Source organism: Callospermophilus lateralis, chromosome 14 (assembly GCF_048772815.1).
Source record: "Callospermophilus lateralis isolate mCalLat2 chromosome 14, mCalLat2.hap1, whole genome shotgun sequence".
In the NCBI taxonomy this organism is placed as follows: Eukaryota; Metazoa; Chordata; class Mammalia; order Rodentia; family Sciuridae; genus Callospermophilus; species Callospermophilus lateralis.
In genome coordinates this window covers 15419738-15441544 of record NC_135318.1, presented here as the reverse complement: position 1 = coordinate 15441544, position 21807 = coordinate 15419738, and positions in this window count along the sequence as shown.

The following is a 21807-nucleotide window of genomic DNA, read 5'->3' as shown; positions in this document are numbered from 1 at the left end:
GACAAATATTGATAAGCAAAATATTGTAGTTTAAAAGGAAAGATTAAAATGATAAAAATAATCCAGACTATAAGAATTAAAGTAGAATAATGGAAAGACATATCAGGTACCTCCTAAAGAAAGAAAATTATCCAAAAAAAAGCCATCAATATTAAATAATTTTTGATTGACTCAGGAAAAATAAATAAACAAACAAAAAGGTCACTTTTTCATGTCAAAAGGATCAGTTTTTCATAAAGTCATAATCATTCTCATTGTGCATGTATCTAAGAGTATATCCTGAAAATATTTAATGTCTACAATTACAGGCAAAAATAGTCAAACTACCATGTTAATATATTTCTTCTTAACACAGCTATCTTAGTAACTATAGTCCAAGCATGAGTTAAAAAAAAACATTAAAAATGCCAAATGAGATCATGCATCATGCTATTAACTGTTTAACCTAATGGGCAGTTATAGAACATTCTACCCAACAACTAAGACAACAAGATCTTTTCAACCAAAATCAACAATGAATGGTCCTCTAAAGAAAGTCTCAACAAATATCAAAGAATTTAGTATCATTCTTTGAGCAAAAAGTAATTAAGAAATAGCAGCTAAAAGATAGCTAGGGAAGAGTCACATGTTTGAAGATACACAAACATACTCAGATCACCCATAGATTAAGGAAGAAGTTCTGTTATAAATTCAAAAATAACATGAAAAAATGCTCACCATCTCTAGCAGTCAGAGAAATGCAAATCAAAACCACCCTAAGATACCATCTCACTCCAGTAAGATTGGCAGCCATTAGGAAGTCAAACAACAACAAGTGCTGGCGAGGATGTGGGGAAAAGGGTACACTTGTACATTGCTGGTGGGACTGCAAATTGGTGCGGCCAATTTGGAAAGCAGTATGGAGATTTCTTGGAAAGCTGGGAATGGAACCACCATTTGACCCAGCTATTCCCCTTCTCGGTCTATTCCCTAAAGACCTAAAAAGAGCATGCTACAGGGACACTGCTACATCCATGTTCATAGCAGCACAATTCACAATAGCATGACTGTGAGTCATGCTGGATGCTCTTCAATAGACGAATGGATAAAAAAAAATGTGGCATTTATACACAATGAAGTATTACTCTGCATTAAAAAATGACAAAATCATAGAATTTGCAGGGAAATGGATGGCATTAGAGCAGATTATGCTAAGTGAAGCTATCTAATCCCTTAAAAAACAAATGCCAAATGTCTTCTTTGATATAAGGAGAGTAACTAAGAACAGAGTAGGGAGGAAGAGCATGAGAAGAAGATTAACATTAAACAAGGATGAGAGGTGGGAGGGAAAGGGAGAGAGAAGGGAAATTGCATGGAAATGGAAGGAGACCCTCAGGGGTATACAAAATTACATACAAGAGGAAGTGAGGGGAAATGGAAAAAAATACAAGGGGGAAAAATGAATTACAGTAGAGGGGGTAGAGAGAGAAGAGGGGAGGGGAGGGGGGAGGGGGGATAGTAGAGGATAGGAAAGGCAGCAGAATACAACAGACACTAGTATAGCAATATGTAAATCAATGGTTGTGTAACCGATGTGATTCTGCAATCTGTATACGGGGTAAAAATGGGAGTTCATAACCCACTTGAATCAAAGTGTGAAATATGATATATCAAGAACTATGTAATGTTTTGAACAACCAACAATAAAAATTAAAAAAAAGGAAAATAAAATAAAATAAAATAAAATCATGGTATTTGCAGGTAAATGGATGGCCTAGGAGAAGATAATGCTAAGTGAAGTTAGCCAATCCCCCGCGCCCAAAAAAAAAATGCCGAATATTTTTTCTGTATAAAGGGGCTGACTCATAGTGGGGTAGGGAGGGGGAACATGGGGGGAATAGATGAATTCTAGATAGGGAAGAGTGGAGAGAGGGAAAGGGAGGAGGCAGGGGATTAGCAAGGATGGTGGAATGTGATGGACATCATTATCCAAAGTGCATGTACGAAGACATGAACTGGGTGTCAACATAATTTATATATAAACAGAGATATGAAAAATTGTGGTATATATGTGTAATAAGAATTGTAGTGCAAAAAAATACATGTATAAAGACATGAATTGGTGTGAACATACTTTATATACAAAGATATGAAGAATTGTGCTCTAAATGTGTAATAAGAATTGTAATGCTTTCCACTGCTGTTGTGTATTTAAAAAAATAAAATCAATAAAAGATAAAAAAGAATTGTAAAAAAAATAACTAGAGCTAAACAGAAATGCTATGCAGCGATTCCCTGTATTATGAAATGCAATTAAATGATACTGATGGTGAAAAGATGACCTCGAATCCTTAGATTAGGAAAAAGAAAAAGGCTGAAAAGTATTGAGCAAAGCACCTGTCTTAGAGTGTTAAAAATGTGCATATCAAATTTAACTCAAACACAGCAGAAGAGGGAAATAATAAAGATAAGAAATTAATAAGATAGAAAGGCCACATACAATAGAGAAGATAAAACAAAAGCCAAAATTTTGTTCTTTGCAAAGAGTAATAAAATTGGCAAACCTCTACAGCAAGATTGATGGAGATAAAAGGCAGAGAACACATGAATAAACAATATTAGGAATGAAAGAGGGGATTTAATTAGAGATGCCACAAACATTAATAGGACAGATTATGAAAAGCTTTGTGGGAAAAATGGGAAATCTGAAATGAAAATGAACTCACCAAAATCATCGGAAAATAAAAAGAAAAAAGAAAGAAAAAGAAAAAAGGTTAAAGTGAACAGAAGTGAAAATTCAAAGCAAAGAACATTATGTGAGAGAAGAGCTGATGGTAAATATGGCCATGTCTTTGTGAGATCCATTTACTGTTTCGTTCCGTTCCACAACCGTTAAAAAGCGGCTGGTGTCATATTCTGGGCTAGCCAGCAGGTGGGAGGCAGAGGGAGTCGCCTGAATACATTCTGAAAAAGTTTATGCCGGAGTGGAAGGTTTGAGGCACATAAAATAAGTATTTAATGGAAAGAAATCAAAGTTCTGGAGTTCACTAAGAAACCAGTGAGGACAGGGCCTAGGTCTCGTGCTGATGCGTATCAGGAGGAGAAGAAGAACCTGGAACAGGAGAGTAGGGGCCCTAAATGTGCAGCTGAGGGATTTAGACTGTATTCTAAACACAGAGAAAACACTGAAGTTTCTAATAGGATTTATGAAGCTAATCTAGAAATACACACATGATGAATAGGAGGTGGGAATGTTCCAAGATGAAGCATGGTGGCCATTTTGGAGGCTCATTGCAGTAGTCAAGATCAACTAAGAGATGGGATTAGGACTGCAGAGACAGCAAGAGGGTAAACCGCACAAATTAAGAAGCATCCCTAGGCTTAGTTACTGATTAGAGATGAGGTCCAAGGTAGAAAGAACACTTCAGGATGTTCTAACATGTCCCGCCTGAGAAAACAGGAATTAAATAAACCAATGGCTAGGAATTAACAAGTTCCCAATTCAGAGAAAACCTAGGGAGAACACAAAGGCCAGTTCAGATGTGAAGACATGGCAAGATTGTTCACTGGATGCTGGGTAAGAAACCTCCAAACTGTAGCCAGGGCATGCTGCCTTCTAGCTAACTCTACCACCACCAATTGAAACTGTGCCTCTGTTTAGAATCTATTTTCGCAATGCAAGACACCTTCCCTTCCATATCTACTACAATATTCCATTAATGATTTGCATTCACCAAATTACATATCTTTGGGGGGTACATAAAGAACAGAAATTTATTTTCTCACAACTCTGAATTCTGAAGAGTTGGTTTCTAGTGAGACCCCTTTCTTTGGCTTGAAGACTTATGTATCCTTTTATTTTTATTTTTTTAGATTATGTATCTTTTTCAATGAGCCTTGAGTTAATACTAGAAGAAGATTGAAAAGTCTCAGACTGCTTTTCTTTTGTTGTTCTTGTTGTTTCATTTGTTTTTGTGCACTACAAAATCCCAGATGACTTCTGTCTGAGCTTTTATGTCTGCGTTTGATGGTCTTCCTGATCTTTTGTGGTCTTTCAGCTGTCACTTCTTGGTGTTCTTTTCTTCCCTGACCCAGGTATCCAAGAGATCACAGTTACCAGGATTGGAGGGAATATCTCATTTGCATGCCTTGAGAGGTGGTAGAACTACCCAAAAGATAGAATCACTAAGATCATTTCTGCCTTCCCATAGCAGGCAGAGGTGTGCCTTTGGACCAGACTGACCAAACTTGGCAGTAGAAGGCTGACCACATACAATGGTGGTTAAACTCAAACTCAGCTCAGCATAGAGGTCTCCTTGGAGAACACAGAATCATGGATTTTGTTTATTTCTTTTTTTTTTTTTTCAAGTTGCCGAACTGAATTTTTTGCTCACACTTAAGAGATACCAATAGGACAAACATTTGCCACTCTTCTCATTTTATATACTTCTATATTAACACTGCCCTATCATAGCTTGATTCCATGGCAACACATCAGCATCCTGGATACTTTGATTATCCCCAACACAATTTTAAACAGAAGTAAGCAGAAAGTTGTATGTATCCTAGATTAGGAAAGACCTAAGATTAGCTTCGTTACTCTCACCCAGAAAAACTATGTATAGTCAACACATTATAATTTACAACAATATTTATCAAGCTCCTATTATGCACTATCAAAAAAGATGGTGCCATCAAAGAGGGACCAAAACAGAATCATGGAGTTGGTCCCTGAGTGTTGTGGATCCAGGTGCTTCAAAGCAGGCATTTAAAGATAAGAGAAGTATAGGCTTGCAGAGCTCAGAGACAAACAGCAAGAAGGAGAGCTACCCTGAAAGTGTTATGAATCACTTTCATCAACAATTGGCCTCCATGCTTGTTTTCAAGTTTGGTGAGTTTCACCTGTGTGGTTTCATCTGACATGACAGAAAGTGAGAAATGGGATATGCAACTACCCTCCCCCCCCACACACACACCTTTAGAGACAGTAAGCTTCCTCCACTTAGGGACAATGTCATATTTATTCTACATCCCCAAATATGGAGCACATGGCCTTCTTTGCATCAAGGAGATGCTTACTGGGTGTCAGCTGTTTTGGTTTTAGCTTTATTTATTTGCATACAATTATATAAACCATACTTCAAGATATATGCAGTGCTTTATCATATTCAAAGAACTTGCCGTTGGTTCCTCTAGTTTTTACAACATCACAAGGGTAACTAGTTTTGTGAACCAGCTGGGTCTGGCAGCATGCAAGATAAAAGTAGCTTTCTGTCATACCACTGTCCATTTAAACATACTCTGTAGAATCAGTCTTCTTTACTGCTGCTGATTAAAATTCTAGGCAGTTCCTATAGCTTTTCCAGCCTCCTCAGGATTTTGAAAACCCCCATCCAGTCCAATATTAAACTTCCAAGCCCTCATTCAATGTAAAGTCCCCTTCCTGAGGTTTCATTCGTCCCAGGCTTCTGTGACAGAGATGAGGAAAGTTGGAGGGGCACAGGCAATTTAAAGATTTGACTTTGTGCTTCCTTCCACCCACCTCACATCGGTCATTTCCGGCCTCTCCAGAGTCATACAAAGGGAAGAGAGAGGTAAAAAGAAAAGCAGGAAAAGGTGTCCCTTGACAGTCAGAGATGCCATATGGTGATTATCCATAGGTTGACTCGATTCTCTCTCTCCCAGCTGGGAGATTTCCCTCCCTGCTCTGACCACACTTTTCTAGTATTACTTCCAGCTAATCCTCCCACAATCCTCTGTAGCTTCCACAGCTTGTGGTACATTCAAACTCTTTCCTCAGCGCTCACCTCATCCTACAGGCAGGATACCCTGTGGCCAGGATTCCTTACCCGGATGGCTCTTGGCCTCCTCTCTCTGAGAGTTGATATTTGGCTCACAGAAAACAAGCCCCACAGCCCCACCTAGTGGAAAGGCAACTGACAAGCATAGCCCTATCTCTGCTCTGCAACCCCAAGGGCTGCCAGCCAGCCTCTCACCTGGGATTTCCCATATCCTACATCAACCCCACCCAAAGTTGTGGGGGGAGGGTACATATGACATTTTCTGGATCATTCTCTCCCTGCTTGACTTTGAAGAGGCACAGAAGAGGAGGAAGTGTACCACACACTCTCTCTTCCCAAGAACTCGCTATGCCCCTTTCTCTCCAAGTTCTTTCCTTAGCCTCTCATTGTATTCCTCGGAGGAAGCTGATGGCCAAGAGGGACCAGTTCTTTACCATGGTAACTCTTCAGTGTTGTTGCTTTCCTCTCATTAGGGTCAGAGGACATGATAACAAAATCGGGCCAACAGGAAATGTCCTAATTTAACAATCTGTTTCAGAAGATAAGGCTTAAGAAAAAAAGGGAATAGGGCCAGGGTAGCGCGCTCACCTGGCATGCGTGCGGCCCGGGTTGGATCCTCAGCACCACATACAAACAAAGATGTTGTGTCCGCCGAAAACTTAAAAAAAAAAAATTAAAATTCTCTCTCTCTCTCTCTCTCTCTCTCTCTAAAAAAAAAAAAAAAAAAAGAAAAGAAAAAAGGGAATAGATGTTGATGGTAGGACTTCCCTTTAATAGGTGAGAGAACCAGGCCCTCCCCTTGAGGGCCATTAGGCAGCAGTATGGTGGTACTCAAATTGCAGGTGGCCTTGAGCATCATACTCTGCTACCCAGAGTTCTCTCTGCCTACTAGCCTCAGAAAGTAGCTTCTGACCTTGTCAGAGCCAAGACAAGAGACCTTGCCTCCTGATACCCATTGAACCCTAAAACTGGGCACAGCTGAAGCTCCCTAGGGGAGGACCACAAGCTGTCTCCTGCTATTAACCATAGGACTACTGATGGTAGTATGGATAGCATTTCAAATCACGGGTCTAAGCTTGAGCATGTATTATTTTCATAAATTAATATATGCCATCCCCAAAACTACCCCATGAGGTAGACACTGTTGCCGTCTGCCATTTAACGAGGCAGAAAACTGAAGCTCTGAGAGGTCAGTCATGCTACTAAGCTATGGAGGCAAGATTCTGGCCACGATTTCTAAGACAGTAAGTCCCAGCCTTCAGAATGCATAAGAATCACCTGGGAAGCTTAAAACAACCACAGATTCTTAGTCCTCTCATTTATACACTGACTATATGTCTGGTTTAGATCCTGGAATCTGCGTTTTAATTCATGCTCCAGGTGATTCAGATAAAGGGGTGCATGTCCCAGGCCTACTGCATCATTTATCAAGGGATAGACTTGCACTGTCCTCAGAAGTTTGAATCACTATGGTAAATCAGCCAAGGATGGACCCCATCAGCAGCACTGTACCAACCAGAATTAGTGTAAACCAGAAACTGTCTCAATTTGCTCTTTTCATTTATTCAACATTTCATTTATTCAACACCCAGTACTACTTTCAGAGTACTGAGTGTTGAATAAATGAAATGTTTGTTGAATAAATGAACCTGTTCCCAAGACCCTGAGGGGAAAAAGGAATTTTACTTTTAACATAGTTCAAAAACACTCCATAATCTAAAAAATAGCTCACACTATTGAACAACTTCAGCAAAGCTTCTGCACTACCTGCCAAGGTCATAGTTTCAATCTCACCTTCAATTATTGATAGATAGCCTGATAATTTGAGCAAAGAAAAACAGACTTTTTTTTTCAAGATTTGGAAAAGGAAAATCCTTTTAATAAGAGATTCCATCCTGATTACATAGCTCTTATCAGGAAATCCCTTGAAAGCTGAATTCCAGAAGGCAACTATTAAAAATGTCATTGAAAAACTAGAAATTATCTGCTTACACAGCTTAGAACAGACAGAGGAGGGATTGTGTATTTTGTGCAGAACAAGAACTAAACAATGTTCTTGTGACCATAACTGGACTGGAATTTTTGAACTAACTCTGCCCCTACCACTAAACATCCCTTCGAGGTTTGCCTGTACAATGCTCAAGGAAGCAAAGAAGGCAGGAGACTGACCATTTTGACTGAGACTGTGAATGACTATTAACAGTGCCACTAGTTAAGATATGCAACACATCAGCAGTGCATGGCTAAAGGACAAGGGAGAGATATCACACAGAGGAAGCTCACAGATGCTAATGTGGAGTTGACCTCTTTAATGAGGTTCTAGACCGGGAAGTCCTAAGTCTCTATAAATTGAGGGTCTAGTGCTTCAAAGTAGGACTCAAAAGTTAGAGCCGGAGAAGCCAGGTGGCCTAAAATCAACAATCATTTATTCATGACCTAGGGGACAAAGGATAATGGTGGGCTTCTGCTAAGATTTCAGTGTTAGCTCTAGTTATTTACCGTAGAATGTGGCCCAAGTTATCACCTGACTCAGGACTGGCTATTTCTTAAACTTCTCTAGCTCACTCTGAACTAAAATGTCTTAAGAAACTCCTTCAGCTGAAGATCAATTGTGCACACCATGGGAAGTGGAGATTCACCTATGCTACACCGTTTCTCCGCCCTCTGCCAACCCCTTTCAGAATATTGAATTTCTCATTCCTTCGCCAGCACGTTGGGCCTCATGATGGGTGAATGCACCCAGGCTTTCAAGTTGACCTTGGAGAAGTTACTGTCTCTCTGGGGCATATAATAAACTGACAGAACACGGGAAGGCCAAGCAGAGAAATGACCTTGCTACTTTCGCTCATCTACTTGACCTGTCATTCAACCATTGAAATAGGAAAAAGGGACCCCAGCAGGACCCATTAGTCACAGCATCATGCTGGTTCCTCCTGGTACCTTGGGGCACCTTCATGATAGAAAATTGATGAATGATTTTTTCTAATGTCTTTAGCAAGTATTGAGATTAAGCTACAAATCAGGAAATATTGCGATCTCTTGTTTCTCGTTATTAAATAAAGAAACTACAATTTTAATATCTTGTTGAAAATATCCATTTAAGCTAAATATGAATATGGCTTTTATCTAGGATTAATGAACTGAATATTTTTAAGCTGTCCTATCAGGAAAATGTTTGCCTTTGAGGTACTAAAAAAAAAAAAAAAAAAAGGAATATCAGCCCACCCCCTCCCCCCTTGAATCAACAGCTCAGTGAAAGAAAACTCTATATAAATATATACACATTAATTTTTCTTTCTACTGAAATATATATTTATCACATATGTATTCATCAACTTTCATGCATGCTGTCAGATGTGGAAAATTAGCTTTTGCATTTACTAACTCCTCCGTGGGAAAGAGGTCCCTCGTGTGTTTAACAAAAAGGAGCTTTATTGTTTATGAGATTGAAAAATAAAGGTTGCCATGGCTTTAAGATCTGGTGATTGGTAATCAGTTTTCGTAAATGACCATGAATCATTTTTGTGCTAGCCGGGCTTTGTTTGGAATATGAGATGGCTGTTCTGTCTTACAAGTAAGGAATTATTAATGTACCCTCCCTGGAGGGTTTCAATTTCACCCGTACAAATAGCTGTATATCTACCAAGTGTATGTTCAGTGTGCCTATCTATGAAATTTAAAATTATATGCTTTGTGTAAAACAGAATATATAATAGACTCTGAAATTGAATAAAACTTATTGGACTCATTTTTTATCCTTTGTGACATTTTTCTAGTAAGAGAGTTCAGACAAAAGGCATTGCCACCAAGGAGCCAGGAATGCAAAGTCCTGTCCAATTTAAATAATCACTCCTTTCTGTCATGTTCTACAAAGAGGTGTATTCAAACATGCTCTTTGAGCATTTCTATATTCTGTTCTTAGTTTTCATAAATATGAGCAGGCAAAGATTCCCCCCTATCTCTTTTGTATGTTTTTGTTACTTGAAAAAAAACATAATCTTGGCCATTGTCTTGCTATAAAATAAGGGGGCTTTCTTCTATAAACTATAAGACTGAGGCCTAACTCAGGTGGGACTGTAACTTAGTTCCAAACTTCACATCCTGTCCCCCTTGTTGTCAACAAATAAAAAAATGAGGTCAAGGATAACAAGGAGTTCATGGCAAATCTCATCATGTCAGTGCCCTTAAAACCCTTTGGTGGTTACCTGCATCTGTATGGTCCAAATTTATGAGCATGACTCCCAAACTCTTTTTTTGTGATCTACTCCTTAAAGACCTGTCCAGCTTTCTCTCCCACTCCCCTCTAAGAACTCTTCTCATCCTTTGAGCATTTGAACCCCTTTCAGTCATGGAAATGCAGCATTTATATTCTCTCTCTCTCTCCCCGTGCACTCTCTCTCTCTTTCTCTCTTTCTCCATCACTTTCAGTCAGATCCCTTATTATTGATCTAACATGACATAAGTTCTTGAATAGTGGTACTAGCTGAGGTGCTGTAGGCAGGAGTATAGCCACATGTGTATGTCTATTCCTGTGAAAGTTGACTGGACAAAGAGGTCCCAATGTTGTCATCTTGCTGCCAAATGGCCACTTGATAGTTTCCAGGAATAATGTCATTTGGGTATTCAGCATTATTTCTCTTATTGGCAGGCTGGACAGTTGACAGTGGCAGTAGACAGATCAGCTTTGGCAATCAGAATCCATGTTGTTAGACCCAGGTGTAGCCTCCATCTCTGCCATAATGACTTCTCTGTTCATATGTCCATCATGGAGGACTGAAGTGGCTGAGGCTAGGTTGACTAATATTGACCAGCTAAGTCATTTTGCTACTTGGTTGTTTAATACCTCTTCTGTTGCTGTCTCTGGTGAGCACTAACATGTGCTATAAAATTCTGCACAGTTCGGGATAATTCCCATTTGTCCATCCACATTTCACTAAACCAACCTTCTTTGTCCTTGGTTTTTCAATCTATTTGTACTGCTACGGCACATGAGTCTGTATAGATTAATCCTTGGGCCATCTCTCTTCACACAAAATGCATGGCCAAGCATACTATCCAAAGCTATTATAATCAGGAAAATTTTCTCTCATTGCTGTTTTTCAAGGTGACTGTGAAGAGGATGTCCATTTTTGGCTTTTACTCACATAATGAGTTGACCCACTTTTAAACAAATCGGGCTTTCTCCTCCTTCTGGAACTACTTGCATGGAGTCCCAGCCATGGCCGTGGTCATGAGCTGAAGAATAGTCAGTAATACACAGTAGAGGGTGCCACAGGGTCTGATCTAACTGCTCATTTACTTCACCTGTCCTCTGATCTTATTCAAGCTCAACACAGGATGCGCCACTTCCATCTTACGGTGCATTGTATGGACCTACCTATCATATCACTTGGTAGGTCTGACAAGACTCAGCTGATGATAGAAATTTGCAGTCACATGGTCACGTGATTCCCCATTGTCAGGTATTTGGTCTGTACTTGGGCTCATAATATACTGTAAGGATTTTTAAAGAGCTAATATTTTTTTATTAAATAGTCTTATCAGTTCATTATAATTATACATAATAATGGGATTCATCATTATATATTCATACCTGCAAATGGCATAATTTTGTCTATTTAATTTCCCTATACTACCCCTTTCCCTTTCTACCTCCCTCCCCTAATCCCAATCCTCTACACTACTGGCCTCCCTCTCTTTTCATATTTTTCATAGACTAAGAAGCACATGTACTGCAGATACCCTGGTTTACTTCAGAACCCATGGATTCACTCACTGGAACCTGTTACCATCCATACATGGCATCTCTTGCCTCCACCAATAAATCTGACACCCTAGCTCTACATGATCAGTATGAGCAATAGCTAGGCTGCAGAAACTTTTTTCTGTTTAGGACATTTCCAAATGTCTAAGCCTTTTGCCTCACCTTGTATATGGGCCAGGACAATATCTCTATGTGTAGAACATGCTAATTAACTGAGTTGAAGGGTCCCGACAGCATTACTGTGCTCCTTTCTTCAAGATGGAAAGTGCAGGATAAAATAATTTGTTTTCCTTTTGGAGGTTATGTTGTGCCATACTTCTGACCACTGGTCTATAAACGTTTTATGACTATGACAGTCCCTACATGTTTTCAGGGATTTTCTTTCATTCCTTGGAACACACCTATTTTACCAAGCCTCCCAATATGCCAACTCTGTCTCCCTCAACCAGCTCAATCAACATGTCATCTGTGTAATAGTGAATGTGATGTCCTACAAAATGTCCAGAAGTTCTAAATCTATAGTGTCCATTCCAGTAGCCACTAGTCAAATGTGGCTATTGAGCATGTGAAACGTGACTGGTAGAACTGAGAAATAGCATATACAATTTGAATTAATTTTAATGAATTTAAATTTAAAGACAGAATCAGTGTAAAATAAATTTTGTTAGACATAATTTCACTGTTTTGGTAGGATTACATGTCCTGTCACCCAGCTCAGATAATATCATAATACTGCTATATTGTACAGTATGTATCAGGAATATGCATAAACACTAGTTTTACACATAAACACAACACTGGTTGAGTGGATTCAACAATTGAAGTACAAATTATTTTTTTCCAGGATTGGTATCTTACTATGTTATTGGAATATTTTCTGTAATCAGTACACATTGCAATGATATCTACATAAGATGTAATTTATAATTAAATTATTCCTCTTTGTATTAAATACGTTGTATTCTGTCAGGTCATAATGAAATGAAATTAGAAATCAATGATAAAATAAAAATAGAAGCTACTCTAACATCTGGAGACTAAATAATATGCTATTGAATTGATAGCAGAAGAAATCAGGGATAAAATAAAAACATTTTTAGAGGTAAACAAGAATAGTGACACGACATATCAAAATCTCTGGGACACTATGAATGCAGTTCTAAGAGAAAGTTCATTGCATTAAGCTAATTCATTAAAATAATAGAAAGTCTAAATATAATTAAACTATTTTTTTTCTAATTTAAAGAAATAAATATGGATAATTTTAAGTCAAAATGGAATATTATTGCTATAATAATAAATATTTGATATAATTTTACATATTATTGATGTAAAATTGAGAGAAAATGCAAAAGCTAGTACTAGGAAAGAAAAAAACAGTGAAAGAATAAATTTCTTTTATATTTCAAATTTCATTAAATTTCAAGATAAAAGACAATTGCAATTTGATGTAGCAAAATAAAACAAAAGCTTGTTTTTTGTTGCATAAAAAATTTCAAGAAAATAAACAGAAATACTGAGACATTTTCAGCCAATATATAGTGAATTTAACTAGAAGGTTCCTCTCCACAGTGAAAATGAATCAATAAAATAAGTTACCAAAAATTAAAATTAACTGTCCCATAATAATTTTGTCTTAGCAGGATCTCATTTTATGACTTTGGCCAGTTATAAAAAGCCTTGAATTTTATACAACATAGAAATTGATTTTTAGATGTGGAGATGGTAAAAGGAATTATTATTTCAGTCATACTTAGTTTATATAAGTATGAAAGTATTCTTAACCAAGATAAAATCAGTATCTCATTTTAGAGAGGATAGTTAATATTAGTATATACTTGAAGAAATGAAGTATCAAAAGCAGTGGTCCCATTATTTATTTCATGAGTCCGGTTCTTGCAAAAACTAGATGGAACTTGGAGGAGGATGATAGATCACTGCAGGAACAAGAAAGTGGTAGCCTCAATCATAGCTGCCTTATCAGATGTGTTCTCAGGTCATAATATGCAGATTTGATTTGATAGCTGGCTCTTTTCTATTGCAATTACCAAGAAGGTTCAGAAGGTGCACATTCACAGTATATGGGATGGATAATCTCATATACTTATCTTTTTGTTCCAGGGTTATGCTAATCCTCCTGCCCTCCATCACATTATAGTTTGAGGAGCTCTGGATCAGTGCAGTTCTAATTGCTCTGGCTAAAATTTCAAGTACTATTTTAAATACAAGTAATGAAAATGGGTGTCTTTGTCTTGTTCCTAATTTTAGAGGAAATGGTTTCAGTTTTTCTCCATTTAGGATGATATTGGCTTTGGTTTTGTCACATATAGACTTTATGACATTGAGGTAAGTTCCTTCTATCCCTAGTTGCTTCAATGTTTTTATCATTAATGAATGCTAAATTTGTTGAAAGGATTTTCTGCATGTATTTATATGATTTGTTTCAAAATAATTATAGCTTATTAGAATTAAAATTTATAGTTCAGAAAAGTTTTGCCCAATTTTTTCATGACTCAACCATGAGTATAAGGTCAACAAATTCATTGTCTTCTTTTTAAAAAGTTCAATTGATCATGACAACTCATAGCTTTTATACTTATATGCAGTATGATTTTAATCAATAAATCAGTGATGCTTGAGGGTATTTAGGAGTGGGAGTCAGGTCAAGCTCTGTCTATGGTAGTTCTGATTCAAAAGACTAATGTCCCAATACAGTGCTTGTATGTTAAGCCCAACTTTGTATTGAAGAAGAGAAGAATGACATCAGACTTTGTACAGAATCCCATATGCCACCAGTGTAACACGAGGACCATAAAATTTAGGTCTTTGAGAATCAATATCAACTCAAATCCCTGTTCCCACAATCCTTGAAATATCTTGGTATTACCTTTCTTCAGTGAACAGTTATCCATATAAAAGTCCGTAAGTCTCTTTGGGGAAGGCTGTGGGATGCCACCATTGTGGTGGGCATTTGCCATGGTGCTACGTGGTCCTTCTTCCTAGGGACTCAACCACCACTCCAGACGATATTCTTGGTCTTGGGTGGACTTCAACAAAACAAATTTACCATGGCTGAACATTGAACAGTTATTAGATGTCAGTCACTATCACTATTAAGTTCTCATTCAGTTCTTGATTTTTGAAATAAGAACTTCTTTCAATGTAACCAAAGATGCCCACTGGCTTTCATACTTGGATTTTACTGCTTTTACTCATGTTCAACTGCTCATTATCTCTCTATAAAGCATCAGGTACATTTTGCAAGAACCATTCAACCCCACCATCTTTATAAATATTATTTACTCATCTCATATATTCATCTCAAAAGCCTGATGCATCCTGCATGCTGGTACACCTCCTTCCATCAGTTCACCACTTCATTTTTAAAAAGTGGAATGCTACCTTTGGCCAAAGGCTTTTCTGAGCCACATCTGGAATCCATGTTTTTGCAGTTGGGTTCTTGGGAAGCAAGAACCAAGATACGGAGTTTGACATGAAAAGTATTGCTCTTTGGTAAGTAAGAAATATGTGAATTGGAGCTTGGCTTTGGAATGTAGGATTGAGATAACAGAAAGGCATAAGGAATATAGTTCAAAGGTTTTTTTTTTTTTTTCAGTAAAGTAAGGGAAATAAATAAATGCGTTGAGAACACAAATTTTGTGAAAAGGATAAATTGGATGGTAAGGAACAGGAATTAGGGACTGGTCACATGACAGTGGAATCAAAGAAGTAGACTTGGACAAGAGCTTAAAAGTTGTGGTTTAAGGAATATCCACTAGTAACCAGTGGAGGAGAACAGAAGGACTTATCAGCTGGAGAGGAGGAGAAGCTACACAATGCCTTGAGGAAGCCGCAGGAGGAGGATTTCATACAGACAGCTTGTCAGTGAGACAAACCTACCACAACTCCCATGAGTTCACTTGCACAAGTACTACACTGATACTTAATTTTTCCCAATTAATTTTTTTATGTTTTTCATTCATTATTTATGGTAAATGTTGTTGCCAGATCTTTGATGCTGTCTTCCCTCAAGGTTAGAGCTTATTTCTTTAAATATACAAAAAAAAAAATATGTCTTTCTTGATGAAGTCTCTGAAGAAAAGTTCTGGCAATAAAAATCTTTTAGTTATTTAAAAAGATTTTTTTGACTACTGCAGTATCACATCTGGATACTTCATCATTACACACCAGTTTAAGGGGTCAGAAATACAACTAATGGCTTGCGCCCAGGACACAGATCTCCAGAGATGCCCTTTGGGTTTGCATCCCTCAGTTGTGGTCAGAAATAAGGCTAACCAGCAGCATCACAAAGCTATGGCTCCAGTTCTACGTACACAAAGTCCGCTTAGGGAAAAGGGAAGCTTATTGTTTTCACATTTAATAAAGTATGCACAGCTAATTATTTCTAAAAGCTAAAGCAACCTTCTCCCGCCAGCAGTTTTGGAAGCCTTATAGCCATTAACACTGAGATGTCTCATATCCAGGTTAAGTTTAGTTACCCAACCCATAGCTCCCTCTTGCCTTCCTAAATCTGTGTCCTTCACAACCCCAATCCAGTCCCACATGGTCGAGGTCTTTTCAATGACAGCTCCATTCACCTTCTGGCCTTATCTAAAATGTGAAATCACTTTGTCTTCCCTTTTCATTTCGAGACAGATCATTCTTGCATATAATCTGATAGCTGTTCTATGCTATTTCTGGACTATTTCCCCTCTGTTTTCCTATAAAAAGCCCCCTCTGTTCCTTCACGTCATTCTGTTTATGGAACATCTTATACCCTGCATCATCATCATAATCATCATCTATTCACTTGCATATCATGTTTTAGGTTAAAAATAATATTCTAGACTCATCTCCAATTGCCTTTATTAATTTCTTCGCTCATTCTACTGTCATACTCAACCACTTTCAGTTCTGGGAATGTATCCCCCACTCCTCCCTCCCCCATTCTCTCCTTCTTTCCATTTATCTCTCCCTCTTCCCTTCCCTTCCCATTCTTTCTCTCTCTCCTCCCCTCCCCTTCCCTCACCTATCTCCTCTCTCACTCATCTTTTTCTACCAGTTGGTTCTGTTTCCTGGAAGGTTTCTCCCCTCTGGGTTTCCCCTCATTCTTCCCATGTATTGTTCAAATATCAACTACTCCAGAAAGCCTTTCTTACCTCTAAGACACTTTAGCTCACGCTTGCCACTCATGCATACTAATTTAACAGAATTAAAGGTACTGTTATCTCAGCCAGAACTGCTGCGATTCCTTAGTGTTGCACATAGGATGGCTCAGCTGCTGCTCGGTTTTGTCCCCTTCTCATCTGCCTCCAACAGTGTGACTCTGGCACCCCAGCTCCTTCACAGACTGCAGCAAAACCCCATTCTCCCCTCACCCTCCATTTCTCTTGTAAACTGTATTGTTCATATTATTATGAGTTCACCTACCTCTCTATCCTCAACATCTTTCTGAACCTCCTCAGTATACCTTCCTGTCAGCATATTTTTGACCTCTCCTTAAAAAAAAAAAAAAATCTTATTCCCTCCTCTGTAGCAGGAGACTTCCAACCCAGTTGGAAGGTCTAGCTCAGATGTCAACTCTCACAGGAGTCCACTTCTTCTTTTCTCTGGACTCCCACAAAATTCCACTCAAAACTTTCTCAGATATATGGCACTGTGATTCCAGATACATAGATATGTCTCCAACTAAGAAAACATTTTTGGAGGCAGAGCTATCTACTCACATTTATATTCTTTAGGCTTTGTACATAGAGGAAGAGAGGAATGGTTTCAAAAATCATTAGACGAGTGTGCTGTGATTCCAAAATCTTTCCTCGAGTCCCACGATTTTCCTCATTTCCCTAAATTCAGCTATGTTGAGGAATCACAATTGCCAGTGAATCACCCATTAAAATGTATGTGCCATATATTTTGCTTCTAACTAGTCAGTATTTACAGACAAAACTGTCTAAACTGAATTGTTTATGTTTTCCTGAGACACAAGAATTTGCTAAAGGCAAAGTTGGTTGTTTTGACCATACTTTTCTATTTTTCACATGAACATGATGATGTAATTTCATTCTGAAATAAACTCCCAGCCTAAGGATTTATTAGGACAAAATATTGTTTTGTATGTTTATTATTTCTTCTCATCCTACCAAATCTACTATTATCTGAATGAAAGGTGTGAAAATGAAAAAGAAACAACAAATATATTTGTTTTTTACTCTGCCATTTGATTAATGAATCTAACTTTCTTGGAAATGGTAGTGTTTCACTAAAATATTAGTCTTTAGATTGTTATTTACTGAGCCTCAAAACAACACATTTCTATGTCATATTTGTTTTCTCTCTTGCTGTCATTTGAAGTAAAATGAAGTCTTTGAAATTACATCTTATATTTGTAGTAGGCAAATACATATTTTCAACTTTCTTCTTTTTGGATCTAACTTTATCACCCATCCTCCAACTTTTATGGTGTGTCTAAAATTGTTGAGACATAAAGAAAGATGGGATGTGTGCCACAGGATAATTATGCTTTGCTTTTGCTGGAATTAATTAGAAATGAATTATTTTTCCATCAGTAAGTATTTCAAGGGTACTTACTTTTGAGGTAACTGTGGGGATATATCAGTGAAAAGGGGAGACACCATCACTGCCTTCATGGAACTTACAGTCTAGTAGGTATAACAGGCCATTAAATATAAGATCTACAGTTGGGTATGATAAGTGCGACTGCAGGGGAAATACAAGGCACCATGTTAGCACTCTTGAAGCTGGTAGTCTACTAGAAAACTCTTACCAGCCTCATGGAATACAGAATTCCCAAGTTTATTTATGAATTCTGAACTTGTGATATGGTAGACTACAGTGAAGAGGACCAGAAGAGCCCAGCTTCAGACCACCATTTTGGATTGCCATAAATAATGGGATACTAAGATAGCTAGTTGGACCCAGTTGTTGTACTATAAGTAGATTCATTGTTAAGGGATATTAGGTGGGAAAACAGAAACAAGAACCAGACAGCCCCTGGCTTTCAAACTAAAAGGTGCCAAAAATGTGGTTAAATTTGCTTTTAAGAGTAAAAGGAAAGAATCAGGTTTTTAGACCCCCATAGTGTCTGACATACAATACGGTAAGTATGCAAAAATATTTATTGGATGATTACAGGAATTAAATTCACAGGCTTTCAGTGAAGGCAAAGCCATCGCCTTGAGTCACTGAGGACAGACAATGCCTGGGTTTGGATTGGTTCTATATCATAATTTGGCCCAGAACGTAGTAGAAAATAAATGTTGACCTCTTCATGAAGGCAAGTTACAACTGTAAGGTCAAAAGACACCACTAGGTCAGCAGCAAATGAAAAGTAAGTATCCCATCTTTACTCTTCCCTGAAGATAGGCACTTACAGAGTTGATCTCTCGGGAAATCAGTTCTATAAGTCAGAGAGACACATCCAGCTATATTCATGAATAGATTATTCCAAATAATCACTTGGCTGAATTTTCATTCAACTTTGATTTCCTCAAAACAAAAATGGCTTGGGATTCTAAAATGGATCCACTTTTATGTAAATATAAGGTCTAACAGTGGTAAGATACTTTTCAAAATATCCAAACAAACTATGAGCTCAGTGTACAGCTATTGTACTACAAATTTGAAATGTGGTTTAAAGACTTTACTTAGGAAAAAGATTTGTCCCTTTGCCAAACCATTTAGCAAGTGTTCACAGCACGTTAGTCTGTCATGGGGGATGTTTAATAAGGTATGTGATTCCACAGCCACCTGCACTAGGCTGACTGGAGCTTGTCAGCTGCTGGATGGTCAGATTCATTCTTTCAAATGAGAAGGGAAGAGCAGAGTGCTCTGCAAAAACCATGAGATCCTGCTCTGTAGGGAAGAATATCAAAGATGGTTCTCAGAGGCCAAAACTAAGAGGTACAAAGCAACCGAAATACTAAGTTCAGTGGATAGAAAAATGGGCTACATCCCAAATGCCATCAAAGTTTCTCATATAAAACATAGTGACAATTAAAGATCCAGCAACTCAAAGATGTTCAAGAGATCACTTGTTCAGGCTGAAGCTTCTAGACAAAATTTTATTTCAGCATTATAGATGAGGAATCACCAGTAAAGAGAGACAGGTGTATTGCCCAGAGTCAAACAGCAAATCAACAAAATATTTGAGTCTAGAAATCAGTCTCTTACCTGAAAATGTCCTTTTTAGGACCTCTCAAGCATTTTTACCTAAAAATCTTTAATTACAGACCAGAGTGTACAGTTACCCCAAGGAAAGGGGACTGAACCCACAGCAGCTGGCCATGAGCATAAAATTTCTTTAAAATCACATATTGGAACTCTTGTGAATTCCATATTCTGCTCAATGAAGAATAAATAAGTGGGTCAAGGAACTGAACAGACACTTCGCAGAAGATGACATACAATCAATCAACAAATATATAAAAAATGTTCATCATCTCTAGCAATTAGAGAAGTACAAATCAAAACTACTCTAAGATATCATCTCACTCCAGTCAGAATGGCAGCTACTATGAAGATAAACAACAATAAGTGTTGGTGAGGATGTGTGGAAAAAGGCACACTCATACACTGCTGGTGGGACTGCAAGTTGGTGTAGCCAATATGGAAAGCAGTATGGAGACTCCTTGGAAAACTGGGAATGGAACCACCATTGGACCCAGCTATTCTTCTCCTTGGTCTATACCCAAAGGACTTAAAAACAGCATATTACATGGACACAGCCACATCAATGTTTATAGCAGCACAAATCACAATAGCTAAACTGTGGAACCAACCTAGATGCCTTTCAGTAGATGAATGGATTAAAAATGTGGCATATATACACAATGGAATATTACCCAGTAATAAAAGAGAATAAAATCATGGCATTTGCAGGTAAATGGATGGAGTTGGAGAAGATAATGGTAAGTGAAGTTAGCCAATCTCACACACCCCCTAAAAAATACCAAATGTTTTCTCTAATATTAGGTGACTGACTCATAGTGGGGTAGGTAGGAGGTGCATGGGAGGAATAGACGAACTTTAGATAGGGCAATGGGTGGGAGGGGAAGGGAGGGGGCAGGGGGTTAGCAATGATTTGGAACGTGATGGACATCATTACCCAAAGTACATGTATGGACACATGAATTGGTGTGAGTACAACCAGAGATATGAAAAATTGTGCTCTATATGTGTAATAAGTATTGTAATGCATTCCACTGTCATGTATTTAAAAAATAAAATCAATTTAAAAAAGATTTATCATTCTGTTTGCTAACTCTGAGCCTTTTCTCATAGAAAAAGTGATATTCTATATTAGGAGTCAAATCCCGTCGAAATCAATTCATCTGTCTTTTTCTAACCAATTTTTATTATAATCTTACCCAAGCATCCATAGGAAGAATGGCTACCGATGTAAAGTGCTAGACACACACAAAACACAAACACCAAATGCATTAATCCATGAATGCCACGTTGCATACTTTACATTCAGCCCAAGAGTTGTTAATACTTCACGTTGTCTTACTATATACACCGTACATCCAGAGCTGCAAACTTAGGTGAACACCCTCCCTCTACTGGAGCACCTCAGGACAAAGCACTGTGATGGTTAATTTCATGTCAATTTGATGGGGTCATGGGATACCTAGATATGTGGTCAAATATCAAACATTATCTGGGGTGTGTCAGCAAGGATGTTTCTGGCTGAGACTAGCATTTGAGTTGGCAGACTGAACAAAGCAGATTGCCTTCCCCAATATGTGTGGGTCTCCTCCAGAAAGTAAGGCCTGAAAAGAATAAATAGGCAAAATAAGGAAGAGCTCCCTTCTCATTTGTTTTGAGTGGAGACATTAGTGTTCACCCAGTGAACTCAGATCCAGGCTGGATCTTGTGCCATCAGTTCTCCTGGTTCTCAGGCCATTAGCAAAAGTCTGGATCTATCCCACCAGCTCTCCTGAGATTCCAGATGTTAATCAGAGATCCTGGGTCTTCCCAGAGTGCTTAATTGCATGAGATTTTACTATATATTAAATTTTAGGGCCAATAACATATTGATCCTTGTTCTCTGGAGAATACTGATTAATACAGGACCCCACTCCTACTCTTATCAGTAGATCTGTGCCTGTCCAGAGATGACTCATGTCCAGTGACTATATCACTGCCATTGTCCCAGTTGAAACTATATGGTAAGTGTATTTTTCTCTCATTTTGAAATGTTTACTTTAAAATGACAGCATTTACTTGGTCCGTGTTCTCTTT